Source organism: Lissotriton helveticus, chromosome 5_1 (assembly GCF_964261635.1).
Source record: "Lissotriton helveticus chromosome 5_1, aLisHel1.1, whole genome shotgun sequence".
NCBI classification, from domain to species: domain Eukaryota; kingdom Metazoa; phylum Chordata; class Amphibia; order Caudata; family Salamandridae; genus Lissotriton; species Lissotriton helveticus.
The window spans coordinates 968098451-968118219 of NC_136065.1; the positions used below are offsets into that span (position 1 = coordinate 968098451).

Sequence of the window (19769 nt, forward strand, 5' to 3'; positions counted from 1 at the left end):
TTTTGCCATAGAGACTCAGGCTCTCAGCTGTCATGAGAGCTCCGATTCGCTAGGCCTGCTTCCAGAGGCCTCAGACTTTTTCTTCTCGTGGGGTGTAAACTGCCTCCCCCGATCAGCTCGCCATCCAAAGGGAGTCTGTAGTAAGTTGGTCCACGAACGAAGCAGTTTCCAAGAAGTATTTATTCAAGAAGAAGAACAGCTTAACAGCCACAGCAGAGAACAGCATATATAACGATCCTATTCATTCAGTAATCCGTTCCTTCCACCCCAACACGTTCTATCATGACCTCACAGCTTCTAAACGACATAGGCATAGAATGCCACACACCTCCCCCCTTTATAAAAAAAAAAAAAAAAAAACAACAATGGAGAGAAAATAACAAAGTCCCCACCACAAGAAAAAAAAAAAAAAACACTAAAAATGAACAAAATCCTTAAACTTCACAGGAGTATGTTTCACTCGTGAACTCCTACGTGAAGCACCAGAATCTTGAAAACAATTAGTAGAAACATTGGTAGAAACATTATCATGAACAGGATAATCAGAAATATTATCATTGGAAACATTTTCATGAACAGTAGAATCAGAAATACTATCATTGGTTGTATTTTCATGAATGTTATCCTCGCACAGAGGAGAAAGATTATCAAAGACTTCATGAGTACCATAAAAATAAGGATCATTTATTTACAACATGTGGGTTCTCAGAAAACTCCAGATTAGAATGTTGTTGCATAGGCTTAAAATCGTTGGGTTTACATAAAGAAATGCGTCGAAAATTCCAAATCTTACCACCCTCAACTCTAACAGCTTTACTGAAAACTTCCGTAACAATTACAGGACTAGACCATCTAGAAGCTCCTTTGCGAATTTGTCAACCAAATTTCACTCTCACAAAATCACCAACACTTAACTTAGGAGAATTGGTTTTCTGGACAAGAATTCGGTGACACTTTCGCTTGGTATCTGCCAACACGATCTCTAACACCATTCAGATCCAATTCCAAATAATCACTATTCTTAGCTTTCAACCACCAAGGCATGAGTTTTGAGCTCGGTTTCCTGCAACGCAACATCTCAAAAGGAGATAACCCTGTTACAGAGTTTGTAGACATACGGTAAGTGAAAAGAGTTGCTTGTAAAGCTTTCCTCCATTTCAAACCACTACGTAAAGCTAACTGACAAGACTCCTTAATTACTCTGTTAAAACGCTCCACTTGACCGTTTGCTTGAGGAAAATAATTGGAAACTCTCTTGTGCACAATTCCACAGCTGGACAGAAAAGACGTAAAAACATCACTAACAAACTGCGGTCCATTATCAGAGATAATTTCTTCAGGCAAACCTTCTCTACAGAAAACTTCATTCAAAAATTCTATAATGACATCAGAATTGACCTTTTCAACAATTTTCAATTCTGGCCACTTAGAAAAATAGTCGATCAGAACGATAGCAAACATATCCTTTCCAGATTGGTAATTAAAAGGACCAATAATATCGATTCCTAACTTACGCCACGGACTCAGGACAAACACAATGGGAGAAACGCCAACAGAAATCGGTTTTACAGTTTTATCACTTAAGGAACAAGGAGTACAATTCCTAACCCACCTGTCAATCATGCAATCCATACTAGGCCACCAGTAAAATTCTCTAATTCTCCTCTTAGTTTTGGACATCCCCATATGACCTTCATGTGCAAGATTGCAAATAGATTCTCTAATATCCTTGGGAGGAACAATTTTATCAGCTCTAAACACCATGCCAACATTTTCCATCAATTCATCCCTAACTTTAAAGAAAGAGGCCAAATCACCACTCAATTTCCTCTCTTCAGGCCAACCTTTACTTAGAAAAGCTCTCACCTTCGTCAGGACTTCATCCTGTTGCACGGCTTGTGTCCATAAGGTTTCAGAAATCAAATTGGACTGATCATTACCACAAATAATGTTTACATCACATATTGTAAAAGCAACATCACATTCCTCGGGGTGCTTTACCTCAGAACTATCGCTGATGGGAAAACGTGACATGCAATCTGCATGAACGTTAAGACGTCCTGGAACATAAACAACCACACAACGATATTCTTGCAACTTGGCAGCAAGCCTTGCTAGACGAGCAGTGAGAGTCCTACCACCACCCGCTGATAACATACTAACAAGAGGTTTATGATCTGTCCTTAATAAAAATTTTGTTCCCCAGAGAAATTGGCGGAAATGTTGGGCCGCCCAAGTACAAGCAAGTAACTCCTTTTCTATTGTAGAATAATTAAACTCTGCACCTCGAAGAGTTCTTGACGCTTAAGAAACAACATTTTCTCCGAACTTATCTTTTTGCATCAAAACTGCACCTAGACCAACATTACTAGCATCGACACACACAATACATTCTTTTCCAACGGAAAATGGTTTCAGAAAAGGAGCCTCAACAATTTTACTTTTGAGAAAGTCAAAAGAAACTTGTTGGTCTTTACCCCATACAAATGTTGCCTGTTTCTTTAGTAAAGATCGTAGAGGATGAACAATCGTGGAATAATTTTGTACAAATTTCCCATAAAATTCGGTAAGACCTAGAAAAGATAACAGCTGTTCTTTAGAAGTAGGAACAGAAGCTGAGGTAATACTTTTGACATGGTTAATTTTGGGCTTAATACCATCACTTGAGATTTCATGGCCCAAATACTCAACTTTAGACTGTCTAAATTTACATTTGGAAAACTTCAAAGTTAGACCTTTACTTTGCACATTGCTTAAAACAGAACGTAGATTACAATCATGTTCTTCAAAATCTTTACCAAATATTAGGATATCGTCTTGAAACGCTATCGCACCACTACAATACCTAGATCGCGTTGATGTGGCCACCCAAGGATAGCGACTCGTTTGGTAGCTACATACACTTTTCCCTTGGTGATTCTATCTCTGATTTGGATAGTAGCCCAAAAGAAACCTTCCAGATTTATCTTTTGTCCGGTGAAACCTCCAGGTTGAATATCAGGAATTAACAAATTCCTGTTTCTCCATAAACTATTGAACAACTTCAAACCAATGATAGTATACCACGAACAGGAATCTATCATTAATTCAATAGACTGGTTGTCAATTAAAACAGGACAAGAGGGAAATTCTTTATGTTCAACTTCATCTACAGAGAGAATGCAATTAAAACTATGAAGAACTTCTTCTTCTTCTTGTGAAATATAGTTGATTTTTTTAATAGAATGACACACATTGCCAAAATGTCCTTTTCTTTTGCATTTAACACAGACTCTATCCCAAGCAGGACACCCTCTGTAATTACCGAAATGGTTAGAACTTCCACAACGATAACATGAAATATTATTTTTTTTTTTTAATTTGTTTTCAGAAAAGTTCTTATTGTCAACAAACTTCTTATCACTGTCTTTTTTAAATACACTCTTGGGATTAGAATTCATTTGGTTCTTAACTAAAGAGACCTCTGGTTCAGGAATCGGTGGTTTAGATGCAGTACATCGAATTTCAGACATAAATAATTCTGATTGCTCAATTCCCTTGGCAATGTTGATTACGGCACTGAGAGAAGATTCTGTGCCTAACCAAAGCCTCTCTTGGATTTTCTTGCTCTTTGTACGCATCATAATCTGGTCTCTGAGAACTTGTTCATAAGAGATGGTTTCAAAAGCACAAGAACATCCTAGGGAACGTAGAGCGGAGACGTAATCCTCAATGGATTCATCTTGTTTCTGGACGCGAGAATAAAACTTGAACCTCTCCATAACAGTATTAATTTTTCTGCCAAAGCGAATTTTCATCTGTCTGGAAGCCTTCTCAAAGACATCAATGTCTCCTGCATCATCAATAGGGGGAAGATTGTCAAATTCTTTGATGCCTGCACCCCCTAAACAATGTCTTAAGAGGGCTAATTTCCGCTTGGCAGAACAACCATCCTTCTCAAGTACATCAACATAAGCCACAAACATTGGGAACCATAAGTCCCACTCAATGTTAGGATCGCCAGCAATTTGTAGAAAATGAGGAGGAGCTGCAATGTTTGACATTTCGCACAAAAATGGTAAGGTCTTTTCTTAAAAAAAATAATGAAGAAATACCTTGGAAAGAGTTATCAGATCCTCCATCAGTGGAATAACAAGTAAAACTAGATTCCGAAGGAAAATACGAGTGAAAAGGTAAATATTCAAAATGGAGGCACGTAAATGACGTCAGCGCGTCACTTGAGGTGAAAGATGACACCCATAATGCTTTGCGATCAACTCCCACAATGCTTAGCAAGAATGCGTCAGTGCTGTCGTGAGGGAATAATGGACGTCGCATGCAAAGAACTCTGAGACGTACTTGGAAGATTTTGAAGGATGCACTCACCAACGGCAAGGAAGGTAATGGTAAATTGAAGTTATAATAAAAAAAGTTACCCGATCCAATGCCGAGGTAGAATAAATAGCATGTAAAGTGAAAAATACGTCATCCGATGCAAAGTAGATACGAAAGTTCGATTCAACTCCAGTTGAAAAGAAAGTCCAAAATGAATAGTAAGTGAACGTTGATTTTCAAATCTTGAAAAATTAAGATCCCAATCGTCGCCAAGAAGTGTGTAGTAAGTTGGTCCACGAACGAAGCAGTTTCCAAGAAGTATTTATTCAAGAAGAAGAACAGCTTAACAGCCACAGCAGAGAACAGCATATATACCGATCCTCTTCCTTCAGTAATCCGTTCCTTCCACCCCAACACGTTCTATCATGACCTCACAGCTTCTAAATGACATAGGCATAGAATACCACAGAGCCAACCACAGCACCGAGACCGCCCTCATCGCAGCCACCGATGACATCCGAGCCCTGCTCGACAGCGGAGAAACTGCGGCCCTCATCCTCCTGGACCTCTCCGCAGCATTCGACACTGTCTGCCACCGCACCCTAGTGCAGCGCCTCTGCAACGTCGGAATCCAAGAGACGGCACTAGATTGGATCATCACCTTCCTCGCCGGAAGGACACAGAGAGTCCGCCTCCCCCCGTTCAGATCAGAAGCCACTGAAGTCATCTGCGGCGTTCCTCAAGGCTCCTCGCTCAGCCCCACCCTCTTCAACGTCTACATGAGCCCCCTCGCGGCCATCGCACGCCAACACAACCTCAACATCATCTCTTACGCCGACGACACCCAGCTGATCCTCTCCCTCACCAGCGACCCCGCCACCGCCAGAGCCAACCTACGCGAAGGGATGACAGACGCAGCAGAGTGGATGATGAACAGCGGCCTGAAACTGAACTCAGACAAGACGGAAGTCCTCATCCTAGGCCCGTCACCCTCCGCCTGGGACGACTCATGGTGGCCCACCGCCCTGGGCAGCGCACCCAAACCCACAGACCACGCACGCAACCTGGGCTTCATCCTGGACTCCTCCCTCTCCATGACCAGACAAGTCAACGCCGTCTCCTCGTCATGCTTCAACATCCTGCGCATGCTACATAAGATCTTCAGGTGGATCCCCACCGAGACCAGGAAGACGGTCACCCAGGCCCTCGTCACCAGCCGACTGGACTACGGCAACTCCCTCTACGCCGGAACCACCGCCAAACTCCAGAAGAGACTCCAGCGGATCCAGAACGCCTCAGCAAGACTCATCCTCGACATCCCCCGACACAGCCACATTTCCGGACACCTAAGAGACCTGCACTGCCTTCCGGTCAACAAGAGAATCACCTTCCGTCTCCTCACCCATGCACACAAAGCTCTCCACAACCAAGGCCCAAGATACCTCAACAGCCGCCTCAACTTCTACACTCCCACACGCCAGCTTCGATCGACCAACCACGCCCTCGCCGCCGTCCCCCGCATCCGAAGAGCCACCACAGGAGGAAGGTCGTTCTCCTACCTGGCCGCCAAGACCTGGAACACCCTTCCGACCCACCTCCGCCTGACCCAGGACCACCTCGCCTTCAGGAAGCAGCTCAAGACCTGGCTGTTCGAGCAGTAGCAGACCCCCCCTCCCCAAGCGCCTTGAGACCCTCCGGGTGAGTAGTGCGCTATACAAATGCTTGATTGATTGATTGATTGAGTCTCCTCTGACTCTTGACCGCTCTGGGCACTCCTCTCTGTGTCCCGGCCACTGCTAGACAGGCTGGTTGAGGTGCTGGGCGGTGCAGAGGACGGAGAGACAGAGTTCGACATCCTACTCGGTCTCCATCTTGACAGGAGTGGATTAGGAAAAGGTCATGGTTCATAGAAGCTCCTTCAAGAAATTAACAAATTAATATTATTAGTGTATTAATACCCCGAATAGCTGGCTATAATATAGAAATCACTGTTTTATTCTAACTGATTATATGATGGTAAGTATATTCTAGTGCATATTAAACAATCTGTCAGTAATTACAAAAGCGATTTCAGATCAACAAAAAAGAGCTGCCTCGAACAGTGGCAATCGCTGAAAGCAATAGGGCTAAACATTATCCCCAATCTCCAAAGATTTTGCAAGTGAAATAAGCAAGCCTGAGCTGCTCCAATAGTTTATCGGGGGCAGGGGTTCTCAAGACTGAGAAAATTTCCTAAAAATTGGATAAATGGGTCATTTTCAGTACAATTTAAGGATGGCTGAGCATTCAATAAATACGCCTCCATTAATGGAATTTCATATAGAAGTAAGGTACTTATTATATAGTATTCTCTATTATTATCTATAGTATTTATACACCCCAATGGGATATCCAGGCGCTAGACCAACAACTGATATCATAGAATAGCAAATCAGGACGGAGGTTCACCATCCTATAAAGCACAATTATAAAGCAAACAACCATGTTTTCAATAAGTTTAATAAATCTGCTAAATCAGAGGTTAGGTTCTGTTGAAGCAGGAGAACATGAGAGTAATGATACCAGTACAAAACCAAAGAGCTTGTGCATACGAAGTGCTAACAAAGCATGTGCTTTCAAGTTGTACCACGCTTAGTTGTTTACCAGTTGGAAATCACTGAACCGTATAAAATTAAGGAAAGTTTCAACTTTATTAATGCATTTTCGTTAACAGGATTATTTTACACGCAGTACCAATAACGTATGTAGCATAGATGTGACCGATTTAAGAGTTGAATAATCCTGTTAAGTGCATGCATACCATAAGTTAGAATTTACATCTGGTGGTTCCGTGCTGAGTGACTGAACAAATGAAAGCATTACTCCTAGAATTTGATTGCAGACAATACTGCCTCAAAATGAGGAGTGTGGATATTTTTTATCTAATACCACCATTTTTACATTGCTGGGCTATTGCAAATGCATCTAGCTAGCGGGTTCTCCTTTGTAATGCACAGGGCTATTGCATCACCAGTATTCATGCTCCACTCTTTGTCCTTTGATGATTTGCCTGATGCCTACTGCAACACACTGAGCACAAGGGCATAAAAGTGCATAATGCATCTTTTTGGCTTATAGAGGCACCCATGCAAAGAAATTTTAACATGACAGGCACCGGTGACAAAATAATCACGCTGGCATACCAGAGAAAATACTAGGAATATGGAACATCCATGGCAAATGGCTGGTGCTGGCATAGAGGAGGGCATTCTTTGCATAAAAGCACCAATGGAAAAATGCTTGTGCTGGCATACAGGAAATAATTCTTGGCTTAAGAGGCACCCATGGTAAAAAACAAAAAAAACTGCTACTGGCACACTAAAGGTAATGCTGGAGCTGGTATACTTAAGAAAATTCATGACATGGAGCACCCATGGCAACATTACTGTGGCATATGAGGGGGACAACTATAATAAAGTGGTAGACCAGAAAGACTAGCGGTAAATATTGACATAAATGCCACCCATGATACATAGGTGGCATAAAATGCACAATTCTGGAACTAGCATAATCCATGTAATTGTAGACATGTGGGGCACCCTTGACAAAATACTGACCCTAGCCCAATGGAGGTAATTTTTGACACATAGGGGCACCCATTGCACATTTTGAAAATTATGGCGACTCTTGAGTGCATCAGGTTTAATTGGTTAGTCATACCAGGAAGGACCTGACTGTTAAATGAGTGCCCTTTCAGAGCCCTTGGGTTTTGCACATTTCTGTGAACATTTTGCTTTGTAATGCACTGTTTAACTGCATTTTTTCAAACTTTTCTTGTAAAAAAACACGACCACCCCCCTCCAACCACTCCACAAACCTGTTTGGAAGAGGACTTGCTTGCTCAATTTCCACAATTTAAGGAAAGCATTGTATTACCACTTTCAAACATCATTTCAGCACACTAAGAAAGGTAGCCCCTACAACAGGCATTTGTGTTTAGTTGTTATAATGATCGTGTAGTTATTATGGTACTTCAGCAATGTCAATTATTGCGATGTCATCAGGGTTTAGGTCAAGTGACATCACTTGCTGGGAAGATACAGAGTCAAAGGTCATATGATGTCAATTTCTCTGATGCCAATATTATCAATGGGTGCTTGGCCACATTTATGTAGACCGGTCCTGGATTGTAAAGAAGAAATAAACTCGCTCTAACAGGTTTCATTAAATTATGGCTCTCAGAGTGCCAAATCATAAAATGTACAAACATCCGAATTTCAGGGGTGACTAAAGATGTAGGTAGTCCAATTCACTTAACTGCAAATTTTGAGCAAAATAGAAGGTCAATGTTCAGTCTTTCTGAGGTACCTTATATTTATCTGCAGTGGTGTTTGAGTCATGTCTTTGAAATTCATGCAGGTAATATAACACCTCTCTTATAGGCCACACTACATCCAACATCCTTATCAACCATGCAGTCCAAAAGGGTGCCCGGAATCACAATGCAAATCAGAATACATCACAGCTTTGTTCAGAGTATTAAGCACTGTATAATTACAAGAAAACCAAACAACCACATCAGTGTTCCTGTTCTAAAGCCATCACTAAGTGGTGAGGTGTGGATGCGGGCCTCTTAGTGGCAGCAAGGGTGAGGGCACCTGGCCTGGCCAAGGCCGCCTGCCTCAATTCCTTGTGAGGGTCTGAGGAGGTTAGACGAGTTGTCCAGAAGAGATGGTGAGTGCCACTCCATACTTAGGGCCAGATATTAGATGCCCTAAGTGAGATTTATCAAGACAAGGAAGGCCACCTTGCATGGCCCTGCATGGCTTGATAAACCTAAAGTAACGCCAGCCAGTGCAGATAGTTGCCTTTGTTACTCTGCAGCAGGGAGGTGCTCCATGGGTGGAGCGTGGGTGTTCCCATGCACCTACCTATGGACGTTAGTGCATTCTCAGATTTTCCATTAGTGGTAGATCTGGGAACGTGTCAAAATGTTACACCTCCCCAGGTGAGGCATAGCAATAAGAAATATCTTGATTTCTCCTTGTTTTTTCCTCTCTCCATATGTGCTGCATTGTGCAGCACATGTAGAAAGAGTTTCGACCCCTATGTGAGATAAAGGTTATTTGTTCCTTAGCCTGGGGTCTTCATCAGGATGAAGGATTGGAGGGGGGAATACCTAGAGATAATTAAATAATCCATATTAGTCTGGTGATGAAGGGTACTATTCTAAGCAAGGATGCATTATGACAATGGATGTTTACCGATTGACAGCAGCAAGAATAATCAGGCTGGTGAGTTAGAGACGGTGGGCCCTTAGGCTCCTAAGTCAGAGAGGCTGAGAGAAATAGAGTTCATATTAGACTAACAACCGGGAGCATGTATCACCAAAAATCCTAGAGGGAAAGGGCGGATGAGTAAAAGCCTGAATGTTGCAAAGGCACTTACTTCATGGTGCAAGATTGGATCTTGAATAATCTTCAAAAATGAGTGGGCGTCGGAGCTTGAACTCCACGAGCGCTGGTGGATCTTTACTTCCCCAAGCCAGAACGAGGTAGGTCACTAGCCTCCTAAATGGAAAAGCAAAGATCTAAGCATTCTAGCACCAAAGGGACTGGAACTGAATTGCACATTCGCACAAACACCAGGTGAGTTAAATGGAACTGTGCGTGTCGCAACTAGGCGCTATTAGTTTAATCTGCGCAACAGGACAGAACTCCTTGCCAAGGCAGAGACGGTGGATGGTATCATTTTAACACCATCACTAAATATCGGGGTATGTGGTTTAGACAACGGAGTCCAGGCTTATTAGGAACTTCACCCCACAGATACTGCTTGCATTCTCAGGAGCTGTTATATTATAAACGGTGTGAGAATCCCTACACCAAGATAATCAGGTGTTTATTGTGCTCACTACGAAAATTGACAGGACCAAGGACTGTCTACTAACATGAACCGATATAGAATGCAAGCCACCATGGCTGTTGAAAAAGTTAAACACACAAGATGATGGACGGAATGTTGCACAATGGCAAATCATTCACCCCCAGTCCCAGATCTGGGTTTAATCCATGGTTATTTTGCTCACCAAGCCACCCCAGTTCAGACATGGCGATATGCAAATCAGTCTTGACCCTGTGCCTCATGGGAACAGTCCAGCCCGAACTGCCAAGCCATGTCTTTCCTGGACCGGAATCAAGCATCCTAGGACCGGTTTCTGGCTATCAGCCGTCTTCAGCCAGGATAGCTTGACTCCAGTGGCTTAGTGAGCAAGGGACCCACGTCTGGGCATACCCTTCCCACATAGGGTGAACAGCAAAACACACAAGATGATGGACGGAATGTTGCACAATGGCAAAACATTCACCCCCAGTTTAATCCATCGTTATTTTGCTCACCAAGCCACCCCAGTTCAGACATGGCCATATGCCAATCAGTCTTGACCCTGTGCCTCATGAGAACAGTCCAGTGTGTGTTTTTTTGAAAAAGTTATACACAAGATTTAAACAATCCTATTCAGAAAGGGCGACCAGAAAACAGTGTGTAGATTAATAAGTACGTGATCAACGCGCTCACTGTGAAAAAGGAAGGCACAGCTCCGTTTCTTCATCTCTCTCTGTGAGCGCGTTGGCACGCCAGGTCACGTAATTGCCAATCCAGTATGAGGAATACTTTAAAAGATTGTTTATGCATTGTGAAGGGTTGTAAAGGGAAGACGTACACAAGCAAGAAGAGAAGAGGGAACGAAAGGGGAGTGAACCATAGAAAGAGGAGGAAAAACAGAGGAAAATAAAGAAGGAAGGAAAGGATGATAAAACAGCCAAAAGGGGATACGTATATAAAGAGGTGGCGAATAAGGAGATCGGAGACAAAGAGAAGAACGAAATGAGTGTGAAAGAAGCGTAGTCAAGATAAGGATTTTTGAGAGAGAGAGGGGGTAGGATGTAGAGTGCAAAGAGGAGACAGGATGAGAAAATACCGGAGCAAAGATGAAATAGAGAAAAACAAGTGTAGAGGGTGAGAAGAAGAAAGGACAGAAGAAAACAAAAAAAAAGGGAGGAATGAGATAAGGGAAAGTGAGCTAGATTGAGTGGGAGTGGATACGGGTTAAGAAAAGGTAAAGGGAGGAGATAAGTGTGGCATGAATATATCAAACAGAGATCAATTGCAGGTACAATGATAAGGGCACAAGATGCAGTGGCACACATGCCCAGAAGTGCAAAGATCCACTACGTCCCTATAATGGGTGTCTTTTCATACCGACCCAGAGGTGAGGGGGTCAATTGTATATTAAGCTGCTGCTTGTCTTCATTGCATGGAGCCTTATCTGCAATGCACAGAGCACCTCCATTGCCGCACAGGGAAGCAAAACCTTTGACATTGGGGTAGTCCACGTTGGTTATCACATTGGTTATCACCGCAACCAATGTGAAGAGCAGCTCTTTGGTGAGGCATGCCACCATTAGGGAGACTGAGGGCTTTTTCTTAGAACATCCTTAGGGTACCAGAAGAGAACCATGACACTACATTTCTGACGGAGTACCTTTTTGTGCTCTTGATGATGATAGCACAACCAATGCGGTAACTGTGGAATCCAAACGTTGAGCAAGACAATCATTTAATTTGTCGTCTTCTTTGCTTGGGAAAATAATACTGTATGAGATTCATAGTTTGAGAAGTAGCTTAAAATCATCACTCTATTTCTATGTACTTCATAGGTCTCTCGATGTACGGATAATTCGTCCAGCAGTACCTACACTTACAACGCACTCAGTATTGGTGGAGCATTCAGATCATATATCATGAACGCCAAAGCTAGAACGGTAAAGTTTGTTTGCATAATTTAAAAATCTAATATCATTCAGCTAATTTAATGTTGTATTCTGGAAATACAGTGACTTAAATCAAGTCAATGAGGAATCTGTGATGCTTCATATTTATGGGAATTCATATCATAAAGAAACAAGCATTTACAATGCAATGGTCTCGGCATTATTAAAGGTAGAGCTATTGGCATTGCTCATGACATTTTTCTTCATTTTCTTTTTTAAACATAAATAAATGGTATTGTCATTTACAATGGCAATAGGTGAGCATTAGAGAGTAGTAGAGAGTATTCACAGAGCCACACACACACACAGAGCTCCACACACAGAGCCACCCACACACACAGAGAGCCACCCACACACACACACAGAGCCACCCACACACACACAGAGAGCCATTCACACACACACACAGAGCCACCCACACACACACACAGAGCCACCCACACACACACACAGAGCTACCCACATACACAGAGAGCCACCCACACACAGCCACCCACACACACAGAGCCACCCATACACAGAGAGCCACCCACACACAGAGAGCCACCCACACACAGAGAGCCACCCACACACAGAGAGCCACCCACACACAGCCACCTACACACAGAGCCACCCACACACAGCCACCCACACACACCGCCACCCACCCACACACAGCCACCCACCCACACACAGAGCCACCCAGCCACACACAGAGCCACCCAGCCACACACAGAGCCACCCAGCCACACACAGAGCCACCCATCCACACACAGAGCCACCCACACACACAGAGTCACACACACACTTAAACACCTCTAGCTAACACAAAGCCTTTCCACTTAGCACCTTTCCATTCAACATGCAGGCACGCAGAATGCAACTGGGGAATTTCAAGTGCAGCAAAGCATTGTACTGTACAGTACTAACGTATTGTACATGATGAGTACTAAAACATACCCATTCCAGCCATCATCTGGCTACTGTATGCACCACCAGTGCCCCCTGCTGTAGAATGCAGGAACACTGTCACCAATGAGTAACGTGCACTGCACTAGAGACGACCCCATAGTCACAAGTGTGCACTATTCCGCACAAGCTTTCTCGTGTCAGGTGAGCCCTACCCCCCCCACATACACACATACCCGTCGTGCAGGCACCAACAGCAGCATGTCAGTGATGTGCGTGCAGAGCGCCAGATGCAGTAAGAAAACCCTAGTGACAGGAGTGCACTGCATAAGAGACAACCTCCGTTACCAGTTCACAGCACCAGCACATCAGTGACAGGAGAGCACTGCAATGTAAGTAGCACCCAGCTTACAGGCGTGCACGGGACACTGCACTAAAAATAATCCCCCCTCCCCCAGTGTCAGTCGTGATCTTCACTAGAGGCAAGCCTCGAGCACGGGCATGCACTGCACGATAAAAGATCATCATTGACAGTCGAGCACTATATCCGAGATAATCCACCCCGCCCCCAGTGGTTGTCCTGCACAGCACCAGAGACAGCACCTCACTGTACCACAGCCAAATCAACTCTTGCCCCCAAGTGACTGAAGTGCGCTGCACTATAGATACCCCCACAGTCATAGGATTGCCCTCTACCATACAAGCCTCCCCATGTCAGGCGAGCCCTGCATCAGCGACAACAGAAGCAAAAGGGCAGTGACAGACGTTCAGAGCCCCCCGTGGTTGTCGTGCACTCACCAGACACAGAACCTCAGTGAATGCACTGCAGAGCGCCAAGAAGCCCTTTTACATTACAATTGCCCTTTTTTTTAAATTAAAGACCCTCCACCCGTATCTCCACTAATTTTGGGGTATTCTGACCCCACCCTGGGAAGGAATTTATCCCTGAAATTACTTGACAAATAAAGTGTGAGTGGCGGTATGAAAGCTGCTGGTGTTTGTGTTCCGTGGCTGTCTTGTCTTGCAGAGGGCCTGCGCGCTTCCGCTTGACATAGCAGGGGCGAGGGCAGTGTGGCTTTGTGGCTAGGAGGACATGGGGCAGTGCAGTTAATTTGAAACTCGTTTACTGTGTGACGGAGCGCCCCCTGCAGTTGTATGGAGCATAACGGCGAGGGGAGGGTAGAATGTGGTGAGACACGGGACTGATGCAGGTGTGATATTCATACCGGTTACAAGCAATCGCAATGAGCTATAAATTCGAGTGTTCTGTGGTCTAGGGAGACCTTCCTGGAGATGGGCCACAAGGCATGAAGTACCCTGAGTCTCTGTTTAAGACGTGGGGCGCTACATCCATCAGGGAACAGTCTGGCTGAAACCAGACATTTTCAAGCACGCTGTTCTGCAAACAGTTCGCAACTCTGCTCTGTTTTTTTTTTGTACTCTTTTAATGTCTGTGTGGATTTGGTGTGTTTGAGGTGGGGGCGGTACTCTGGGGAATAAAAAGGTGCATTTTGCAATCCAGCAATATCATTGCAAAGGTGTTGCAGCGCTGCGGTGTAATCGCAAATAGGGCATCTGCTGTTTGCCCGCGTGAGCTTTGTGTGCTGGGAACTCCCAGGCTGGGGTCCTTTCACAAGAAGGATGAGAGAAGCTCCGTGTTTAATGCTCAGTGTTGCTTGAGGGAAGGGCACATTTTTCAGGCTATACTATGTCCCATGCCAAACTGTATCTCCTACTGTTTAGGGGCCCGCATTGGGAGATTTTACGGGGCCGGCTTCTGCTTCCCCTTTGCACGTGGGCCAGTTGTGGGGAGGCAGCCTCCTGAAATACACAGAGTCGGGGAAATGGTATTGTGTTGTCTTCAGTGGAAAGGGCAATGTGAGAGAAACGTCAATTTGACAGACCTCAGCCAGTCTGCGACGTCGGTGTCTTTTAAGCACAAGCTTCCTTGGCTGTGGGGTTCTCACCTATCACGCGATCTTTGGTGCGCTGCTCCCCCCCAGGGAGCGGCGCTGGGCAGGAAGCAGTCAGTGGTACCCCTTCCCGTGTGTGGCAGCCATTTGAAGCCTCGTGCAGTGCCAGAGGCTGGCATGGAATAACTCACCGTCAGTACACTGGGCTGGGGGCACGGGGGAGGTTTGCATCTTAAGAGAGCCATTACACCGCCCCCCTCTCGAGCTGGACTTGAGGTGACAAAGTGCACAGACCATTGTGAGTGCACACCTAAATTCCCTTTCCTGTGGTAGTTAACTGGATGTGCCCAAGAGCAGCCTGGCATCTGCGCTGGGAGTCACCTTCTGAGAGGCAGACGGCGACCAGCAGCAGGCTCAGCAGGGCCAGGGCTCGCACGTCCATGGTGGTCGTAGGTGCAAGGTGTGATCTCTAGCAGGGTAGCTGTGCTCTGAGTGAGGGGCCGTGCAGGGCTCTGAAGACCTTCCTCCGGGGGAGGGGCCACCTGAATAATCACCGCTGGCATGGTATTACATCTGTCCTCTATTACAGCCTGCTGCGGGGAGGCCGCTGCTCTGCACTGTCTGCCAGGGATTGTGGGAGCGGGCAGGGCAGCTCGCAGTAGTTCGCAGCGCTGCAAGGCACATAGCTCTAGGCACACACTTTGAAAGTGAACAGCGTGTGTGGCACCCGATCGTTGGAGACAGACATTCTATACACAGCCCTGGAAGACACACAGCTCTGCTAACCCTGCTCTAGGCACACTGCCCTTTGAGATACACAGACGCGGAAAACACAGAGCTGTAGGAGTCTGGCAGAAACCCAACTCTCAGAGGATGAAACCAGCTCTTTTCATACTTCTCTGGGAGGTAGGTAACCGCACGTTGGAAGGTGCTGCCACTGGGAACCTCGCGTCCACCAGAACACACGCTTCTAGGCACACATGCCTTAGAGGTACACACAGCTTTGGGAGGCGTACGGTCCATAGATTTCCAAAGCGATGGAAAGCACAGCTGATAGACGCACAGCTCTAAGAGTCCGACATCGGTAAAAAAAAAATGGCGGCCGCAACTCCGAAATATTTTGGATTCGGGGGCGTGTTTGGCGGAGCTTCTTTCGCGGGACGCCTCTCTCCTCCAATGGCTGGCCTCCGTTTAGGAAGCCAGCCAATGGAGGAGAGACGAGGAGAGAGGCAGGTTTAAAGCACCCACTGAAAGACATTAATTCTCCGACTTCCGGCTGGCAAGCCAGCCGTCGGTCCGAGACCTACAAATTCTAGTGTGATATCTTCTATTTCTCTTAACCTTAAGGTACCGCTTTGACTAAATGAGCCACAATTCCGGAGAAATATCTCATATTCATATGCCTTGCTGTCATCCGAGAAACAGAGCTATCTGCAAAAAAATATATTCGGAATACGGGACGATTCTTAGTTGTTTTTGGTTAACTCATGGATGATGTAAAATTAAAGACTCAGGCAGACTACAATGTAGAGAAAGGAAATTATAATGTATTGTGCGCTTGAGCAGCCATGAGTCGGCAATATTTACCCCTAGCATACTAGAAAAAATATTGAGATATTTGAGCACAGAATAGAAATAAGCTACCCCCATTTATCTTTGAGTCAGCACAAGGGATAGGATTCATTCATTTTTCTTTCTTGAATGATTCATATTTATTCATAGAAAACTGTAAATTATGCTGAGCCAATCCAGTTGTTTGCATGGCAGTGATATGATTCATGACCATGGAGGTGTAGTTAATGTGTGGAATTTTTCACAGTAGTAGCAGCTCCAAGGAGAGCTTGAGAGGATGGTCAATGCAACTGACTAAGCAATATTTTTGTTAAAACAACGCAGTAGGTAGGCATTCATAATTCTTGGAATTTCGCTCCTGTGTTCTAAAAACTGGGTAGAAATGGCGGCCTGTGCAGGTAAGAGCGGTGGGGGCCTCGTTAGGGGGGGTGGTGGGTGGGAGGGGGGTATTCGACAGACAACCACGTGGGAAAATTCAATAAATAATTAATTTTCCCTCATGGTCGTCTGCAGAAATCCTCCCCCCCCGCACCCCCCCTACACGGCCCCACAGTTCATACCTGCACAGGTTGCGACTGGCAAAAGACAAGGAACAAAACTCTAAGGGCCGGATGTAGGAACCCTAATACCGGCCGGTAACGGCCGAAATTACCGAATTTCATCCATTACCGACTGGTATTAGGCATTTGGGATGTAGGTGGCTACATTTCAGATTCGGTAATTTACCGAATCTGTATATAAGAATTCGGTAAATTACAGAATTCTTAAATACTGATACGGTAAATTACAGAATCTGAAATGTAGTAAGCACTCAAGTGAGTGCTTTTCACCTGTAAGGATTCGTTATTTACCACCAACTACAAGTTGGTGGTAAATAACGAAAACTGTTAAAAAAGCAATTTTGTGCATTTATAACAGTGTCATGTGGTAGACATACTTGCCCTTAGGGCATGTATGTGTGCCACATGTGCACCTATGCACTATTCAGGAGTGCAACAGGGTGTCAACGTGACAACCTGCCACCCTTGTAGGTCTTCCCCCTTACCGATTCGGTATTTACCAAATCTGTATAAATACCGAATCGGTATTTACCGAATTTTACAGATTCGGTAAAAATTACAGAATTAATACCAAATCGATAAAATTCTGTATTTTAGAATCGGTAAATGGTATTTACCTACATCTGGCCCTAAATTTCATAAATCATTTGGTATTTTGCTGCTATTTAAACCACCATGAAGCACTATGAGCTGCCATAAACGTTCTGTGAATTATGACATTTGCAGAAATATGCAAGGTGGAACAGATTCGCAGTACTTGCAGTGATTGGGTTTTGAATGCAAAATACCACCAAGGGCGCATTCCACATGTTTCGAAACCACAAAAAGTGCAGATACCCCCACAGTGATACCTTTGCAAGTTTTCACCTACAGTTTTTCTATCTTTTACATTCTTCTGTGGACTTCTGGGTGACTTTGGCAATTCTTAAAGAGTGAAAAGAGCATCAAACACAAGTTTGTAAAATTGTGTGGGAGAAGGGATGTCTTGATATGGAAAATATTTTCCAAATTTTTCCCACAAAGTGTGATGGAAACAGGCATATGGAAGGAAAGTTGCAAAATCATACATCACTCCTTTCTACAAGCAAGGGTTTTGTGAAATAGGTTCTCAGTTAGAAATCTCCACCAAACGGAAGCATACTTTGTCCATGTTGTGGTTTTGCCTTTGACAGAAATACAAAAAGTCTTGCCTTACAATATAAGTTTCTGAAGTACAAAAGGTGACTGGCATCATTGCACTGTACACATTATAACTACACATGTTACCACATCCATTCAATGCCACATAACATCAGTAAAAATACCCGCGAAATAAGCCATGCTCCATGATGCTGTGGCAGAGTAAAATACAATTCCCGAGTGTAACTTTGCAACAGTGTTATCATTAGTCATCATTTTTCGATAGCAACAGCCTAGATCATTGGCCTCATTCAATATGAAAATAGCATAATAGGTCTCCACTTATGAATCTTTAAGTCAAACATCATGAAACTGGTATTGGTGCTGCCCAACACCATAGATAATTTTGTATACACCGCCGGTCCCATTTTGATGTATGCACAATTGGCCCATCATTTCAGTGGAGAAGGGCTGTCAGTGGCACAGAGAGGTAAGCAATGACCGCATTACTCCCCCACCAAAGATAAAGTCCTTGGCCATGTACATTATGACCTTGTGTAGATGCGTGTCACACATAACTGAGTAATTCATAATCCTAGATATGTTCAACAAATATTTAGAGAAGCAATAACCATGACTATATAAAAAAGAATTGGAAACATGGATAAGATAATTCACAACTCATCCCACATTTAGCAAGGGCTTGCATTGCCCATGCATCATCAAGGTGACCCAAGCCCTCAAGTTAGAGTTACTGCTCTGCATAGAATAGTAAATCTGGAAGAGTACAAGGCAGCCAAGTCACTGCCCTGCATTACTCTGCGTGGTGAAGGCAGTCCATGGTTGGAGAATGGGTGTTTCCATGCACCCACCCATGATTTGTGGCACATTTTCAGATTTACTAAGACTAGGAAACCTGTCAAAATGGTACACATTCACAGGTGAGGCATAACAAGGAGAAATATTTGTATTTCTCCTCTTTATTTTCCCTTTCTATGTGTGTTGCATTCTGCAGCATATGTATAATGCCTCTGGGGATCGTTTGTCTGCAGGAAGGTATTCTTTCCTGTACAAAGACAGTACTTGCTGTATCACATGCACTCGTGTAAAGGTGCCTGCGTTGGTGCTTGGAAACCACAAGTGCGTCAATGCAGAGAGAGAGCAGAAATCAACATATGTAATTATGAAGCATTCCTGCCCTCTCCATTTGATGCAGCACAGCAAGTTGTCTTTCTGTATTGCGTTGCATCAAATGTTATTAAATCTGAGCCCTTGTGTTTAATCTAATGTATTTTATGGGTTTTGTTGCACAGTCCTCTCATATGAAATGCTAATGCTACTTTATGTATTTTCTAATACTGATATTGCAGAGACTGATAACAATGATGATCATTAGACCTGGCATCCTTGGTGTGGTATCCCCTGTCTTTTTGCCTCTACCTCCTTTATTTTTGATGCTGTGCAGGATTTCGTATTTGCTGGTTTGGATGATTTGGGCACTTTGCCACTGCTGATCAGTGTCAAAGTGCAAGTGCTCCCTGTGTAAATTATGATGGTAATTGGTTATCCATGATTGGCATATTTGTGTCACC

General features: G+C 44.2%; 1 long non-coding RNA gene across 1 annotated transcript in view; it reads left to right on the forward strand.

Annotated features, from left to right (window-relative positions):
• The window catches only part of LOC144753462 (uncharacterized), a 107182-nt gene that overhangs the window by 31085 nt on the left and 56328 nt on the right, over window positions 1-19769 (forward strand). The window contains exon 2 of the long non-coding RNA XR_013594371.1: window positions 12012-12116. This is a non-coding gene — a long non-coding RNA (uncharacterized LOC144753462). The remainder of the gene's footprint in view (window positions 1-12011; window positions 12117-19769) is intronic.